Below are 6203 nucleotides of genomic sequence, written 5' to 3' on the forward strand. Positions count from 1 at the left end.
ATCACTAGTTACCAGTACTGAGCACCTGAGCATGGTAGTGCCCACTCATCACTAGTTACCAGTACTGAGCACCCGAGCATGGTAGTGCCCACTCATCACTAGTTACCAGTACTGAGCACCCGAGCATGGTAGTGTCCGCTCATCACTAGTTACCAGTACTGAGCACCCGAGCATGGTAGTGCCCGCTCATCACTAGTTACCAGTACTGAGCACCCGAGCATGGTAGTGCCCACTCATCACTAGTTACCAGTACTGAGCACCCGAGCATGGTAGTGTCCGCTCATCACTAGTTACCAATACTGAGCACCCGAGCATGGTAGTGCCCGCTCATCACTAGTTACCAGTACTGAGCACCCGAGCATGGTAGTGCCCGCTCATCACTAGTTACCAGTACTGAGCACCCGAGCATGGTAGTGCCCGCTCATCACTAGTTACCAGTACTGATCACCCGAGCATGGTAGTGCCCGCTCATCACTAGTTACCAGTACTGAGCACCCGAGCATGGTAGTGCCCGCTCATCACTAGTTACCAGTACTGATCACCCGAGCATGGTAGTGCCCGCTCATCACTAGTTACCAGTACTGAGCACCCGAGCATGGTAGTGTCCGCTCATCACTAGTTACCAATACTGAGCACCCGAGCATGGTAGTGCCCGCTCATCACTAGTTACCAGTACTGAGCACCCGAGCATGGTAGTGCCCACTCATCACTAGTTACCAGTACTGAGCACCCGAGCATGGTAGTGTCCGCTCATCACTAGTTACCAATACTGAGCACCCGAGCATGGTAGTGCCCGCTCATCACTAGTTACCAGTACTGAGCACCCGAGCATGGTAGTGCCCGCTCATCACTAGTTACCAGTACTGAGCACCCGAGCATGGTAGTGCCCGCTCATCACTAGTTACCAGTACTGAGCACCCGAGCATGGTAGTGCCCGCTCATCACTAGTTACCAGTACTGAGCACCCGAGCATGGTAGTGCCCGCTCATCACTAGTTACCAGTACTGAGCACCCGAGCATGGTAGTGCCCGCTCATCACTAGTTACCAGTACTGAGCACCCGAGCATGGTAGTGCCCGCTCATCACTAGTTACCAGTACTGAGCACCCGAGCATGGTAGTGCCCGCTCATCACTAGTTACCAGTACTGAGCACCCGAGCATGGTAGTGCCCGCTCATCACTAATTGTGATTTTTGTTTTCCAGATGTTTGCAGCTGATTAATCAATTGCAACTTAAAATTTTGTTGAAGTGTTCTCCAGTCTCCCCACCCCCTCCTGGAGTACTTTTCTGTACTCCTGCAAATTTTGTGACATCTTAGGGGAACATGAATTTTCCAAAAGAAGCTTGTGATTGTAAGGACATGCTTTATTTTGAAAAAATTGCAACATTTCAGAGAAAGAGACACTTTAAAAGCTGCCAGGGACCGGACTGCATGAGAGCCTGACCCGATATCTGACGTCTACAGTCATCGATCATCAAGAGAATTGATCGGACATTTCTTCCTAGCCACAAAAAATGAGATAATTGCACCCTGGCCAGAAACTGATGAACCCTGCGCAGACATGAAGCAGTGCAGCAATCTCACAAATATTTGACCTCTAAACAGCCTCGAAAAAAACAAAAAACAACCTTCTGTTTCTCGTCATTCCAGTAATGTGCGGCCAAAGGCTGGAAATCAGAGATAAAGCCATTGTGATCAGCACCACGGGCTCCTCCGCCCCAAATCTTCACCGTCCGCTGCAAACATGCAGGAAACCGAGAACCCGGAGCAGAGAATGAGGCCTGATTCCTACTGACACTGAAGAGACACTATTCTTGTGCGTAACATTACTCCTCCACATGATTTATATAGTTATGTATCACAAAGGTGAGCACCACCAAATGTACACTGTTATACGAGCTGCGCACTGACACTGTACATTGTATACAAGCTACACACTGACACTGTACATTGTATACAAGCTGCGCACCGACACTGTACATTGTATACAAGCTACACACTGACACTGTACATTGTATACAAGCTGCGCACCGACACTGTACATTGTATACAAGCTGCGCATTGACACTGTACATTGTATACGAGCTGCACACTGACACTGTACATTGTATACCAGCTGCGCACTGACACTGTACATTCTATACGAGCTGCGCCCTGACAATGTACATTGTATATAAGCTGCGCACTGACACTGTACATTGTATACAAGCTGTGCACTGACACTGTACATTGTATACAAGCTGCGCACCGACACTGTACATTGTATACAAGCTGCACACTGACACTGTACATTGTATACAAGTGTCGCACTGACACTGTACATTGTATACAAGCTGCGCACTGACACTGTACATTGTATACATGCTGCACACTGACACTGTACATTGTATACAAGCTGCGCACCGACACTTTGCATTGTGTACAAGCTGCACACTGACACTGTACATTGTATACAAGCTGCAGACTGACACTGTACATTGTATACAAGCTGCACACTGACACTGTACATTGTATACAAGCTGCACACTGACACTGTACATTGTATCACAGGGTCAGATCTGCAGTTCTGTCCCTGGAAAAGATATAATAAAATATTTACAAAAATGTGAGGGGTGTACTCACTTTTGTGAAATACTGCACCAGTGTAAGGTACTCCAGAGCTGCACTCACTATTCTGCTGGTGCAGTCACTGCGTACATACATTACATTACTAATAGTGATGGGCAGACTCAGCCTTCTCATTGACGTTCGTGTTACTGTTGGGTTCTGTCGCTGGGATAAAAATAAATTAAAAAAAGGGAAAAAGGAAGTAAAATGAGGATTAAAGCAAGACAGTTTTACTTACCAAGTTTCCGCACGGCTGTTACTCTGCTTTGGGTCTGCTCTTTAAACCTCATGAATATTCACTGCTTCCCCCGCCCACCCTTTGTGACAGTGTCTGTGATTGGTTGCCCTTCCACATGCTGTCTGGGTCCCCAAAGTGAAGTGTAAAAATAAATTTATAATTGGAAAAAATGACGTAGGGTTCGTCCTATTTTGATACCCAGTGCAGACACAGCAAACAGCTGGAGGTTACGTATTAATATACGGGGGACTCCATGCTGCTTTTTTTAAAAAAAAAATATTTAAATAATGTCAAAAACAGTCGGTCGGTCGGTCCCCCTCATTTTTGATACCCAGCCAAGATAAAGCAGACAGCTGGGGGTCGGTATTCTCTGGCTGGGGATGCCCATGGTTATTGGCCCCTCCCTACCCTAAAAATAGCAGCCTTCAGCCACCCCAGAATTGGCGCATCCAGGAGAAGCACCAATCCCGGCACTTTACCCAGCTCATCCCAATTGCCCAGGTGTGGTGGCAATCGGGGTAATAGAAGGGGTTAATGACTACTGCAATTTGTCAAAAAAATCACAGCTGCCATGAAGCTAAGGATTAGTAATGGGGAGGGGGTCTATGAGACCACCCATTACTTATCAACAGAGTAAAAAGAACTAAACACAAAACACAGGGAAAAAACAACAAATATTAACCCCCAAAGCACCCCTGCAGGTCTGATGTAATCCACACCCCAATGTCACATTATTATCCCAGCTCTGCTACATTTGAGGTCATAGAGCGCGGTCACATTAGAAAACGTGACCGATCACTGCGGCCGATGAGACACAGTGAGGGAGCCACAGCTGTGAGAATGGTGACATCAGTGAGTTCACCTGAGGTGTCAGTTTCTGCAGGACCCCAGCTGTGACCTCAGGTGACCTGACCTCAGGTGAAGTCATTGAACTCAAATCCGGTAATCCGGCATTGAGTTCATTGGTCCTAGATTATATGATTATTGACTGATTATGCCGGATTATCAGATGCCTGATTATCTGATTGTGCCGGATTACCTGATTTACTGACACGATTGAAGTCAATAATCTGGTAATCTGTCAGCATTGAACTCAATACCAGATTACTGGAATGCACACTGTGCTTGTTGTGAGGCACTTGGCTGTTATTGGGGGCATTGCACTTGTTGTGGGGCACAAGGCTGTTATTGAGGCACTGTGCTTGTTATTGGGGCAGTACGGCGGTATTTACCAGTATAACAAACTGTATCAGTATAGCGGTATGTATCAGTATGGCAGTATGTATCAGAATGACAATGTAAGTATAGCAGTATGTATTAGTATAGCTTTATGTATCAGTATAGCGGTATGTACAATATGATAGTATCTATCAATATGACAATATTATGCATCAGTAGCGGTATGTATCAGTATAGTGGTATGTATCAGTATAGTGGTATGTATCAGTATGACAGTATGTATCAGTTTCACAAGTTGTATCAGTATGGTGGTATGTATCAACATGGTGGTATGGATCAGTATGTCGGTATATATTAATATGACAATATGTATCAGTATGGCGGTATGTACAATATGACGTATCAGTTTGACAATATGTATCAGTATATCTGTATGGCAGTATGTATCAGTGTGGCGGTATGTGTCAGTAAGACGATATCAGTATGGTGGTGTGTATCAGTATGAAAATATCTATCAATATGGCAGTATGCATCAGTATGGCGGTATGTATCAGTATACCAGAATATATCAGTATGACAATATGTATGGCGGTATGTATCAATATGGTGGTATGTTTCAGTTTGACAATATCTATCAGTATATATCAGTATAGCATTGTGTATCAGTATGGCGGTATGTATCAGTATGGCGGTATGTTTCAGTTTGACATCTATCAGTATGGCATTGTGTATCAGTATGGTGGTATCAATATGACGGTATGTATCAGTATAACTATGTGTCAGTATGGTGGTATGCACCAGTGTAGGTATGTGTCAGTATGGCGGTATGCACCAGTGTAGGTATGTGTCAGTATGGCGGTATGCACCAGTATAGGTATGTGTCAGTATGGCGGTATGCACCAGTATAGGTATGTGTCAGTATGGCGGTATGTTTCAGTTTGACAACATCTATCAGTATGGCATTGTGTATCAGTATGGTGGTAAGTATCAATATGGTGGTATGTATCAGTATAACTATGTGTCAGTATGGCGGTATGCACCAGTGTAGGTATGTGTCAGTATGGCGGTATGCACCAGTGTAGGTATGTGTCAGTATGGCGGTATGCACCAGTGTAGGTATGTGTCAGTATGGCGGTATGCACCAGCGTAGGTATGTGTCAGTATGGTGGTATGCACCAGTATAGGTATGTGTCAGTATGGCGGTATGCACCAGTATAGGTATGTGTCAGTATGGCGGTATGCACCAGTATAGGTATGTGTCAGTATGGCGGTATGCACCAGTATAGGTATGTGTCAGTATGGCGGTATGCACCAGTATAGGTATGTGTCAGTATGGCGGTATGCACCAGTATAGGTATGTGTCAGTATGGCGGCATGCACCAGTATAGGTATGTGTCAGTATGGCGGTATGCACCAGTATAGGTATGTGTCAGTATGGCGGTATGTATCAGTGTAGGTATGTGTCAGTATGGCGGTATATACCAGTATAGGTATGTGTCAGTATGGCGGTATGCACCAGTATAGGTATGTGTCAGTATGGCGGTATGCACCAGTATAGGTATGTGTCAGTATGGCGGTATGCACCAGTATAGGTATGTGTCAGTATGGCGGTATGTATCAGTGTAGGTATGTGTCAGTATGGCGGTATGCACCAGTATAGGTATGTGTCAGTATGGCGGTATGTATCAGTGGGAAGATACAGAAGGAATAAGAGAACAGTACTCACTGGTTCTGCAGGAAATGATTACGTCAACCCTTCCCAGTGCATGTGTCGGCTCGTTGGTCTAGGGGTATGATTCTCGCTTAGGGTGCGAGAGGTCCCGGGTTCAAATCCCGGACGAGCCCATTTTTTATAAGGTGAATGATATTTCAGTGAAAGAGTTCAAAAATTTCAGATAATAGGAAAATGCCCAAAAGACCCCAATAAATAAAAAAACAACCTTTGTGTGGCTCGTGGTGAATTGTATCACAACGAAGGGTTAATAACTCGTTGTCAAACAACTTTCTCCATAAAATAAAGCTTCATCCACCTCTACAGTGTGTCGTCACTTGTCTTCAGCAGCACTGCGCTTGTTATGGGGCACTTATCTGTTATTGGGGGCACTGCGCATATTATTGGGGGCACTGCGCTTATTATTGGGGGCACTGTGCTTATTATTGGGGGCACTGTGCTTATTA

General features: G+C 45.2%; 1 non-coding gene across 1 annotated transcript; it reads left to right on the forward strand.

The window, feature by feature from the left end:
* The first annotated feature begins 5798 nt into the window (after nt 1–5798).
* TRNAP-AGG (transfer RNA proline (anticodon AGG)) lies at nt 5799–5870 on the forward strand. The gene has a single exon. It is a non-coding gene; the product is annotated as a tRNA-Pro (tRNA).
* Nucleotides 5871–6203: the final 333 nt, after the last annotated feature.

The sequence above is a fragment of the Anomaloglossus baeobatrachus genome, chromosome 2 (genome assembly GCF_048569485.1).
Source record: "Anomaloglossus baeobatrachus isolate aAnoBae1 chromosome 2, aAnoBae1.hap1, whole genome shotgun sequence".
NCBI classification, from domain to species: Eukaryota; Metazoa; Chordata; class Amphibia; order Anura; family Aromobatidae; genus Anomaloglossus; species Anomaloglossus baeobatrachus.